The 12,526-nt window shown below is 38.1% G+C and overlaps 1 protein-coding gene across 1 annotated transcript in view; it reads left to right on the top strand.

The window, feature by feature from the left end:
- Window positions 1-12,526, top strand: part of Proc-R (Proctolin receptor) — a 693,100-nt gene that overhangs the window by 665,079 nt on the left and 15,495 nt on the right. The gene's annotated exons all lie outside the window — the stretch shown is intronic.

Genomic DNA, 12,526 nt, shown 5'->3' with positions numbered 1-12,526 from the left:
TTCGTGGAGGGCAGAGAAGAGGTCGACGACGAACCACGGCCTGGACGCCCATCAACGACACTCACCGACGAAAATGTGCGAAAAGTTCGCGATGTACTGAACTCTGATCGTCGTCTTAGTGTTCGGATGATAGCAGAGCAGTGTAATGTGCCAAAAACAATAGTGCACGAGATTATTAGGGAGCAATTACAGATGCGAAAAATTTGTGCAAAGTTGGTGCCGAAAGTGCTCAGTGATGATCAAAGACTCAATCGTTTGGAAATCGCGACACAACTTGCGGATCACTGCAAAAATGATCCACATTTTTTAGAGAACGTTGTTTCGGGTGACGAGACGTGGATCTTTGAGTACCACCCGGAGTCGAAGAGACAAAGTGCGGAGTGGCACACCCCATCATCACCCCGTCAAAAGAAAGCTCGCATGAGCAAATCTCGGATCAAGGCGATGCTCATTGTCTTTTTTGACAAAAGGGGAGTCGTCCACTACGAATTTGTACCTGAACGACAAACTGTAAATGCTGCATTTTACGTCCAAGTGCTCGAAAGGCTTCGAAAACGAGTCGCCCGCGTCCGGCCGGCGATCAAAAATATCTGGCGGCTGCATCACGACAATGCGCCGTCTCACACCGCGCTTGTCGTGTCGGACTTCTTGGCCAAGCACGGCGTGGCAACGCTGCCGCACCCGCCCTACAGCCCGGACTTGGCACCACCGGACTTCTTTCTGTTCCCGAAGATAAAGAGGAGTTTGAAAGGAACGCGATACGGGACTTTGGACGCCGTCAAAGAGGCCGTGACGACGTGTCTTCGAGAGGTTCCCGATGATGCCTTCGCGGGAGCGTTCCAGGAATGGGAACGCCGCTGGAACAAGTGTATCGACTCACAAGGGTCCTATTTTGAGGAATATTAGCTTAAGATATGTAAAAGTGTAATAAATTTTTTTTCCTGAGCTCAGTACACTTATTTTCCGGACGAACCCTGTATATATAGTATATGCATATATGCACGAGATACACGCATACAAATATAATCTATTAAACCCCCCATGGAATAAAGTAAGTCGTTTGGCAAAGCTCGGATGAATATTTCTTTCGTTTTGTGTCAGTTAAACCACAAAAGAGAAGCTAATGTGGTAACGGTCAGTGTGAAGTTGATTGATGTGCATCTGCATTTTAACCTTAGCGCAGGGTTACCAGGCATCCATTTTTTTACCGGGCCTGTCCTCATTTTAAAAGTGCCCGTGGACGTCCGGACTGGGTTTTTTATCCGGAGTTTTTTCATGCATTGAAAATATGCATGCATATCTATGTATGCATCTGTGTGTGTGCCCCCTTATTTATTATAAAGCGTCCCCCTTCCTGGGAAAAAGTTCATTCAATATCCCAGCATTTAACTCAAAAAATCTGTGAACTCAACTCTAACTACCACCACACGGACTCGTGGCTACGTGACAGAGGTGGATATAAATGAGGAAATAAACAATGAGTGTGTGCCCCACCGTTTTTATTTGACAGGCGCGTTACGATATTTGGTTCACCGGCCCTAAATAAGCCAAATTACGAACTTGTCGCTGTGTGTATTTGTTATCCCTTTTTTCCTATAAATATTCATCTCTAAAAATTGTAAGAATTGAAAGGTACCAAATCGAAATTGAATCGATAAACCCTTCTCTTAGATGATCTAGAACTATCAAGTGAACTGCATGGTGTGATTTTTATCCCTCACTTCAAATACTTTTTTATCCAAAAATCGAAAATAGGGTGGCATGAAGGAAAAGAGAAAGTCAATATGCGGGGCATATTTGGTATCGAAAACTGTGTAAATCAATTAAAAACTTAACCAACATATATTATTCCATCACATATATCAGCCGTAGAGAGGATTCTTTATTTATTATTAATAAAAATACACATGTGCTGATGGACAGTGTCAGGTGGCACACAAGTCCCAAGTAATCACAAAAAACAATAGATAAAATCAGTCAGTAAAACAAAAGTACACTTAAAAGGAAACTTCCAAACACAAATCTCTTAAGCAAAACAAGTGAATCCCCATCTCATCATCTACATCCATCAATCAGCAAGAAAAAAAAAGATAAATTTAAAAAAACTAAGCTGTTACATATAATACAATACACCACACATCAATCAAATTATTACATGTATTCCTTACATCTTTTCTTAAAAGTATACACTCTGTTAGGAAAGGGCTCGAATATTTTTGCAGGTAACTTTTTTTTTACTGTGCCCAACACCGAGCCTGAGTTTGCATGCACGATAATGCAACAGTGATGCTTGAGTGATTAATAATTTGTGAAAACAAAGAAAAAAAGTCTCCATTCAAACTTGGGAGTGAAAAATAAAATTTAATTCGGTGGACTTGCCATATTTATATTTTATCACTGAAGCGCGTGTTTTTCACCCTTTTTGTGCGTTTTTCTCCCTTTTTTTGCTTTGTTCTCTTTTTTTATAGTCGGTTTGAGTTTCACATGTCCTATCCAACTAAAATTTTACTTCCTTTTACTTCAGTCGACTAGTTTAAACATGAAATGTGGCATTAAAGTTTCCCCATGCATCGCCATTAAGCTCAAGTTAATACCTCTACTTAAATTAATCGCATAGAATGTTTTAGTTGATCACAGTTGGTAAATTTTAGTAATTGGTTTAAATAATCATGAAAGCGTTTTTATCTGAGTTATTCATCAACAAGGGTATGGTTATTCGCTTGCTCTAAACATTGTTTTATAATCTTGAAGCTATTTACTTTGTTCAGTTTGAATGCCTCCATTTAAACTGTTAATGTAATCGATTGGTTTAGCGGAATTATACTGTCATTAAAAAATTAATAGGCCTATAATCCATGCCTCTGAACCATTTGCCGTAATTTTTCAGATAGCAAACGGATTTTTATGCATCCGTTGCAAGTTCAGGCCAGTACAAAGTACTAATGCGAGTAAATTCATCGAATGATTTCACCCTCATTCCACCCTTGCTATTTTTTTGCATATTTTTTATTGCTCCTGTTCAATTATTGAAATGTAATTTTTGTAGGACTTTCCATTTTGCAAACTTTTATTTCTTTCTTAGCGTATCTCTTCACGTGAATTGGAAATGATAAGTAGATCGTTCAAATAGCTCTGAAAATAAATAGAAACCCAAATTATTTTGGGTAGATTTTTTTAATTTTCAACATGGTCTTTTTTTTAGCTCAATGCGCTCTGCACAGCGTTTCTCCAACTTTTTTCAAGCCGCTCAAAAAGTAGAATTTCAGAACTTAAAGTTTTAATGTCATAATTTTCGCATCATCCTTTCTTCTTATGGCTTGTCCTTTATTCAAATAATCGTTGTAGAAGTTTCCGCGTGCATCCCTAAAATTCGTGGCTATCACCTTGTCGACCGATTTCACTGTTTTAACCTGCCTTCCCCAGAGCCGAATCGCTTTTAGAAACCCACTGTTTTGACTTTTCCTTTGAGTCTGAAGTGAAGTAGTATATGCATGGTTGTTTCGTCCACAGTTGCGTATCGATGCAGAAACCCGTCAGAATTGCAACATAAAACCGCTGAACCAGCCAGAATCGACCACACGATTGCGTTTATTCTCCACTGAGAGAAAACGCGGCACCTATCTTTCCAAGATTTTTTTTCACAACCACCTTTTCGTCCAAAATTTAAAATACTTTACCTTTGAATATGCCTGGGGCATCAATTATTCCGCGAAATTAAACCTATTATATCATTCAAAATCATATCATGAACTTCGTTAATCGTTTCGGAGGAGTTGACTTCATGTTCATCTTTTGTGGATATACAAGTTTTGTATAAAAAGTGCCAGGATTTTTTTTCCCTGACGTGATTGTACGTCGCAGCGCGTTCGCATCCACGACGTGGATGTGTGCCAGAGACAGTAGGATCACCAGCCATACTACCTCTAATCCAATACGAGGTTGCATAAAAAGTATCGGGAAAAGTTTCGGAAAAATAGATTTATTTTGGATACTGTTACAATACCTCAAAGTTCTTCAAAGTACATCCCCTGAGCGTCGACACAGGTTTGCCAGCGGCTTTTCCACGATTCAAAGGCTCCCTAGTAGGTTGATTCCGGAAGGTCCGTAAGGGTAAGTGCAAGCTTCTTTGACGGCACTTCGGATCCCATAGTGGTATTCTTTGAGGGAGGATTTCACTTTTTGGAATGGGAAATAGTCTACTGGTAGCAAGGCGGAGGACTGTAAGGTGGTTGAGAAATCGTCACGATGCCGTTTTTTGTCAAGTAGTCGGTTACTTGGAATCAGGTATTTTCCCAGATTTTCCCAGTCCAACACAAAATCTGGTGGCGCACCACTGTTCAGTCGTTCGCTGCATTTTGTGCTTGAACCGAGTCGCTCGATAGGAGTCCAATAAAAATACGATCTTGCCTGAACGAACGCTTGCAGGCGATTAGCGCTTGGCGCATGTTGAAGGTCAGAACCCCCACCACCGAGCCTGCGCGGTGTGAGTGCGCTGCGACGTACAGTCACGCCAGGAAAAAATGTTCCCAATATTTTTATACTATCCTCTTACGGCCACGTTTAAGCTCATTTCCCAATTAAAAATAGTTGTTGACATAGGATTGGTGGTGCTACGAACTTCATTTAACTCAGATTTGACCTCATTCGATTTGTAGCCTTTTAAATATGTGTTTATTTACTACGTGAAACTCATTTTTTCCATTTTTCTCAATAAGGAAAAGTTTGTCGCTTCAATCGACTATGAAAATGAAACCATATAATGAATATAGCTAAAACTTATGCTGCAGTCTAGTGAAAGATGAGGCTCCCTAAAATCAAACATTTTCCGATGCTACCAATGCCATATTTTGAATTTTCTTGGGAGTTATGAAACAACCCACGATTCAATAGTTCGTATTTTGTAAGTGAAAAAATTTTTTCATCCCTTAATTCCTTTATAGACATCGCCAACGCACTAGTATCATGGTTTAATTTTTAAATAGATTTTTGGATGCATAATGTGTTTATATATATATATATATATATATATATATATATATATATATATATATATATATATATATATATATATATATAAACATATTTCATTTATATATATTTATATGTGACGAGGGAGACGCAGAGATCCGAGAGATGATCTATGTGCAATTAAATGAGGCTCAAAAATTTAAAAATAAATATACAACACATATTTCTATTTTACTGATAATGAATAGAATTCCAAATGGATCATTTTATTCTTAATGTAATTCTATTTAAACTATTACAGTTAAAATTTGAAAATTTAAATAATGGGAGGCTCCACTAAGTCATTCTAAAATTTACTTATCTGATTGTGGGTTAATTTTGACTTAAAATCATATGATATTTTAAACAGATGCCAGTGTAACAATACAAATTCAATAACTTTCCAAAAAATTACCAAAGCCATTTGTTTACGCTGATTTGCAGCATATTATTAAAATTTTACCGTTTAGTTTTCGATTATTGTCTCGGAAAGTTATCATTCGATATATCACATGTCAGGTGTCATCAAAGCCCGAAAATATTCTATGCTGCTACCCTGCCCTTGTATGTGGAAAATTGCCGAAAATTGGAAGAAATATGTTGAAAAAATATCCAAAAAACTCCCTCAATTTCTCGAGGACAAAAATGTTCGAGGTACCATTAGGATTATTACCTTGTGCCTATATATATGGTCATATTAAAATATAAATTGGCTTCATACAAACCTATGTATTTTCGTCGCCTTTGAATGTTTAAAGCATGACTCCAGAATTTTAGTCGCACCAACGCCAAAATTTGGATCAGGAAAGTATTGAAAGAATGTCAATTTAACAGTTTCGTTTAGATTTTTTTAATTTCGTCCCGCTATGTGATTTTCGGCACGAAATTAAGTGTTTCTTGAAACGGAGGAATTCTAAAAATGTGAGAAAGCGCAATAAAGAGAGAGAGACAGAGTAAAAATGATTCTTCATCTGATGTATTTCATGGATTGCATTCATGTAGTACTCCTTTTGTTGATGTAGGTTTTCGCACGACTCATGGGTGATATTAATGAATGAGGGATATAAATTTTAAATCACCTTAGTTCTTGACTTATCGAGAAGTTTACGAGAAGATAGCACTTACAGTTGCCGAACTATCTAGTGACCAGCTTTTGGTGTCATTTGTGCCACTAAAGGGTGGAAGGGTAAATTGACAGAGGTAGAAATTGGGGTTATGCTCCCCAATTACAGAGAGGGGTACAGATCTGTCGTAGGCGTTATGTTAATCCGAAAAATATACGTCTATCACTTCAACGTCCCAGTGAATGGATAGAATACTTGCGTGGAAGCATTCTTCACACAGAACTCTTGTATGGATCGGATCTCCACTGTAAAATTCGACACTGTCGGCATTCGAACGCGGGCTTTCGACGGGTTCTGTCAGTAATCAAAGCAGCAATTCGATGCCTATGTGCAAGAGTTGTCTTATAAGAGAGCTTAGAATCCAACTACCTAGAGCGGATATAATGAAGGGTGATAATTTAGTGAATTAATTACGAAGTTTAAAGGAAAAAGTGAATGATGTTTTTCAAGGTGTGACAAACGAATTTTATCAAAATTTAGTACCCTCGATAACTTTTACAAAACAATGTGTTGCCGTCTAACTTACTGAAGGATTTAACAATTGTATATCGCTCTTCTTTTGATTCCCTCGTAATATCCACACACGAGTCTTGCGTGTGGGAGCAGGAGTACGGGAGTAGGAGATGAGTGTGTCTGCCCCATCTCACTCGGCGGTTCCCCAGGCAACCGCGAATCTGTGTCAAGAAAGATAATTTTCCCCTATAATAACGCTACCCACAATACAGGTGTGTCGTCCCGGTTACCCCTTTGAACTGGCAAATTCAACCAGAGATGATCATTTGTAGGGAAACGCACCAGGTAAATGTGCCTCCGACTTAATCGCCTAAAGAATCCTTCTCTTTTCTGTAATTGGGTGCCTTATGCATTGGTTTTGGCGGAATTTTAAAAATTAATTCCTCGTAACTACGGTCACTTTATGATATAGCGTTTACATCTACATCTACATGATACCCCGCAAGCTGCAGCAAGGGGTGTTTTGATCAATAATAGTTCAGAATTAAAATTTTTTATTCCAATTATATGTCAGGAACAACTTACTATTTTCTATTTCGGAACCTACACTCTATACTTGTATTCTACAGATTAATTTATGGTGCTGTATGCTCGCCCCAAATTAAAAATTCTATGCCTGTTAACTTTCACAAGGAGGTTCATAAAAGCTACCCAAGTGAGGTATGTGATATTCTGGTTTCCATTAGCTAACATAGTACCATAGGGGCCCTCCTTGGCGTTGCAACTTTATGACTAGGGATTAGTTCAATATGTTTCAGACTTTAATGCTTATATAATCAGGTGTATTATAATCGCATGACCCAGCTGTAAACGGATAAGAATGGATATAAGATTTATCAATCAAACAGAACTATTCAGAATAGGTTAAACCGTGCGAATTCCTGTTTAAATTAGTCCTTCATGTAACATCACATTAAAAGAAATTATTACATCAGTTACGAATCTCCAAATGTGCTTTCATCGTCCTCAGATCCGGTCTTTACCGATGAATAATACTCGCAAAAATTTACATTCGCATATGTGAATTTTTAATTTTTTTGGATATCCCCAATCCTGCCTGAATATTGCTTCAAGCATAGCCATGGAAACCATGCATACTCTGCTTAGTGATTCCGACTACGTCAGCTGTCGAATGCCTTTCTTTTCCACCAACTGCTACTACGAGAGAATCAGAGGTTCTTATCGCATAAAAATTTCTGTTTGCCATGGTATGCGCATCCAACTTAAAGGGGTGGAATTTTTTCGCTGGATTTACGAGTGGGTCTTTTTTTTAATTAGGAGGAGGATGAAACTTAGACCGGCCTCATAATTGACTCCGAGGGGACAGTGAAGGCCTAAGAATTAATATGCGGAGGAATGAATGGTTGGGATGGTGTCGGCGGGAAGGGGGAGAGATAATAGAGGCGATGAATACCCCGAGGTGCCGCTCCCCTACCTCCCGGAGTCCTTCGATCCCTGAAGGATTCGCGTCGACTTTTCTTCCCGGAATCTGAAAGTTTTAGAGCTCTGATTAAGACACTTGAAGAATTTTTTTCTCTGCTCTCTCCCAGAATAGATTTTTACGAGTTTCGCCGAAAGGAGATATGGACGGAAGGACACTACCTGAGATAAACTCGAGAGTTATTCTACGTTTCTTTTCTCGCTTAACGCTTCTTTGTCCCGCCGATTTGCCTGCTAGGAAACTGAACGCAAATTATATCCCGCGGATGAGTACGAGGAGTTTAAAAAAAAAGAACTAAGGGAGGAATTTTTCCAACTGTCCCTTAGAGCTAATAAATATTGGCGAGAGGAGACAATTTAATGTTGTCTGCGCCAAGTTTTTCATTCGCAGCGAATTATTTTTCATTCGCACCCCTTGGTGAGAATTAATGCGTGTGGGAAGTGTCCGGTTTCTCCCCAGCACCCTTTTGTGGTCAAATATTTCATACGCGACGCACTGTTTTCTCCGTAATGAACGATTTTTATCATTCGATACGTCGTTGAATGTGTGCAAAATTCCTCTTCAAATGTAAATGTTTCGGCTACTTCTTGGTTCTTGCGCGTCCCGGCGCCGGCAAACATTCAGCATTAGATCTATTCACTTCTTCGTGAGACTTTAAATCACTTTAAGATAGAATGCCATGTGTTAAAATGAGTAATAAACCAGTGTTTATTTAATCACATTAAATTTATGTCGTTTGAACAATTACGTAGCTCGCTGCGACTACCACTGTCCGACTATTGCCGTAATGTACAACTTTTGTATTTCGTACAAGTGATGACTGCGTCTGTGGTTGCAGATTCATAATAACGATGAAAGAAAGTATGCGGGAGAAAAGGAGAATGGAAATATGTAGTGTGGAAGTTACTTGTTTAACAGGAGACCAACTGACATTTGTACACTGAAATACTTCATTATGACGAGGAAAAATGTTTGCATATATAATGGTGATAACAAAATGTAATACAATAGTTTGTCTAAACTTGGTTTTTATATTTTACCGTTTTCTATAAAGTTTATATTATGTTAGAGTTAGTAGTGACGCTCCACTCAACTGCTTAATCTTCCTCCGTAATGTTGACAAACTCTGCCTTCGGGCGGAACGAGCTTTTTTGGTGATGATCCCCTGAAGTCCCCATTCACAAATGTAATCGTGAAGTTTCCCGCTGCTATTTATAGTGGCCTAAAAATTGTTCTATTATCTCATATAGAGCATTCTTGAATTATAATGCCAAATTCTTTTTTTCGCTGTTAATTAGATTGTTAAAAAAAATATTTTTACCTTACGCTCCCGTACAATTAATTCTACGTGCTATTTCGAATTATTTTTGGAGATTAATAGATGAAATTTTGAAAGTCATTCTTCATAGCTAAGTCACACTAACTACACAATATATGAGATTTATCTCAATAAATTATTTCAGATACATAACAGTGGTTCTCCCGCTATCAAATCTTAATCTAATTTTCACCCTTAAATCCTTCCTAAAACACTCTTGAAATAGTTTCTCATAGAATTGGCACCTGAAAAATTGCTCGGAGCACGGGTGAAGGTAAATAAATGCCCAGATACATCGCCCGGAATCAAACCTGACCCCTCCGTTTAGTAGCCCAGGACTCTACGAACAATATGAGAGGCCGTAGCCCCCAAGAGAGGCCGCAAATTAAAATAGTATAAAATTTGACCCAGTTTTTAACTTTTATGATACAACTCGGGAGTAAGGTTTGTTTTTGGCTGAGATAGCTAATTTCAATTAGGAAAACTGATTCCTTGCATCAATTTTTTGTTTTTCTATTCCCATTACTCATCATTGTGGAAATTCCTGCTTTTGCATTATAGATATAGTTGTCATCCCCCTATGTCCACTTGACGAATCGAATCTCCTACTTTTTTTAAGTACTTCTTCGAAATTTTTATTTCATCCCTGTTTATTCATTTCCTGATTAACTAAATGCATCTACAGAAGGATGAGTCCATATTAGCACGCGTGAATTATCGGAATTCGTTGTGCGTATATTTGTGTATTTTTCTTATATATTTACTTCGTTCGTAAATATAAATATGATAATATTTCCTCGTTATATCCCATAGGAATCATAAATTCTCTGGATTAATATTATTATTTGAAATGCATTGCAAGGTATAGAAAAACTTAAGATAGAGCTGAGCAACTCTTGAGATCTAAACCCTATGCCCTAGATATCAAAAGTAAACTCGTGTGCTCTGTAATATTCCGAAAATGCTAGTTCGGCTTGCTGTCTTCATGAATGATAGTATACTCATTCTATAACATTGAAAAACCTGGTTAACATTTCTTATCAAAATAATTTTTCAATATACAAGTGGAACTCCTCTGAACTAGATATAATTTCATAATTAATCCTTTCTTCTCTGAGTGGCAAATGTTTGCTGCGTATTATAATTTCAATTCTATGCAATACGCTGATGACCAGCCAATGAAATACGGAAATAATATCGCTGAAATTCTACCGGCTGTCAGGAGTATTTACGAGATTCTCGTATATTTTCAATCCTACGCTATCCTAAGTTATCCATTATGACTCTTTATGTGATCTAAATAGGGTGAAACAACTCCTTATGTGTTCCGCATTCCATTTGCCTCCCACACTTCTGAAAAGGACATATTTTTGTCAAAGTATGATTTTTACCATAAGCATAAGATACAATAAAGAACTGGATGTTTTGTCTAGTTATGTCAAAAATGTGCATACCAATTTCATTCCTGTCCTTCTATTAATGATTTAATCATAATGAACCTTGGCAGAAAATTTGTATTCACGCAATCTTTTCTTTCTTTCTTCTTTGTCGGCGTCACATTTCCTGGCTGGACTCAAAATGATATACATAAACTTACTCGTGATTTTGTCTATGATGATCCTTTGTGCCCCGAGCTGTTATTCGACGACCCAAATCTAGACGCATATAAGTTCTGAACACGATGTAGCAGGACTCGGAACATCGGGGATCGTAAGGTGGGTCGAGACCCGAACTTTCACCCTGGAGAACTCTCATTAGCATAGTTAAGAATCCGGTTCCCCTTAGACCTCTCCAGCAGTTGCCGAAACTTTTTATTAATCTCAGAGCTGAGCTCCCGCACAGTAATAGTAGACGAGTCTTATGACTGCGGATGTCCGTTGAGCCCCTTTACGGCCGCGGATAATTACAATTTCCGACACTTACTGCCGGTCGTAGCCCTTAAATAGGTGAGAGCGAGCGCATTTTACAAGTGTGGATTGCTATGGGAGTCGGTACTGAAGGATCATACCTTAAAGCGCGGTCCTGTAATAAGAAGAGGCATTCTTGAATTCTACTGTTTTCGACCTCTTAATGGAATATAAAGCTGAAATGATGAAAAAAATGTTTGTAGATATTGCATTATTAATAAACACAGCATAATGAGATATATTATAGTTAGTTTTTGGTAAGATCCCTGAAATCTAATTTGCGAGTATGGAGTCATGGTCTAGGGAAAACTCAATGACATTCGCGTAGACGGTTTTTTATTCCTCGATTTTCCAGGTTTTCAAGCCTAAAAATTTGTTTTTCCAGACATGATGCTACCTTTATTTTTCTTATTTACTAATGTAATTATTGGGCACTGCTAAAATTACGTGCACCAATATTTTATCGTTGTCCTATGTAGCACAGGCGTTCATGTGTAGAGCATCAATAATAAAGAGGATTAAAAATTTGATGGCTCACCTAAATGTGTGTGTGTATATATATACGAGGTGTGTTCAAAAAGTATCACCACTTTTGTGTTTTTTCAAAAATTATGTATTTATTCATGAATATCTATTTTGTCCCTTTCAAAGTAATCCCCATTAGATATTATACACTTGTGCCAACGTTCTTTCCGATCCCCGAAGAACTTCAAAAAATCCTATTTTTCTGATCTTGTTCAGCTCCTCCTTCGATGCAATCTTTATCTCATCAATCGTAGCGTAGCGTCGTTCTTTCATGGGCCTCTTCAGTTTCGGGAACAAGTCACTGGGGGCCACGTCTGGGGAATGCGGTGGCTGCGGCATCATTAGTGGGTTGTTTTTGGCGAAAATTTGGCGCACAAGTAACGATGTGTGAGCAGGGGCGTTGTCATGATGCAAAAGCCAATTTTTGTTCTTCCACAAATCCGGGCGTTTTTTGGCGGATTGCTTCGCGCATATTACGCATAATTTGCAGGTAATATTCCTTATTTACCGTTCTACCCTGGGGTAACACCAATTAGGTAGGCAATGGGAATCCATAAGAAGAAGCATGCTGAAAGATATAGTATGAGATTATGGGAAGTTAATGGAGGCAGTGTGGAATTGGTTTGCTGAACAAACAGATTAAAATACTTTTTTTTCTTGTTCTTCGGTCTCACTCTAACCCTTAAGTGCA

The sequence above is a fragment of the Hetaerina americana genome, unplaced genomic scaffold (assembly GCF_022747635.1).
Source record: "Hetaerina americana unplaced genomic scaffold, ioHetAmer1.1.p SCAF_7, whole genome shotgun sequence".
Taxonomy (NCBI): domain Eukaryota; kingdom Metazoa; phylum Arthropoda; class Insecta; order Odonata; family Calopterygidae; genus Hetaerina; species Hetaerina americana.
The sequence above is the reverse complement of the archived record's forward strand: the minus strand, read 5'-3'. Positions and strand labels throughout refer to the sequence as shown.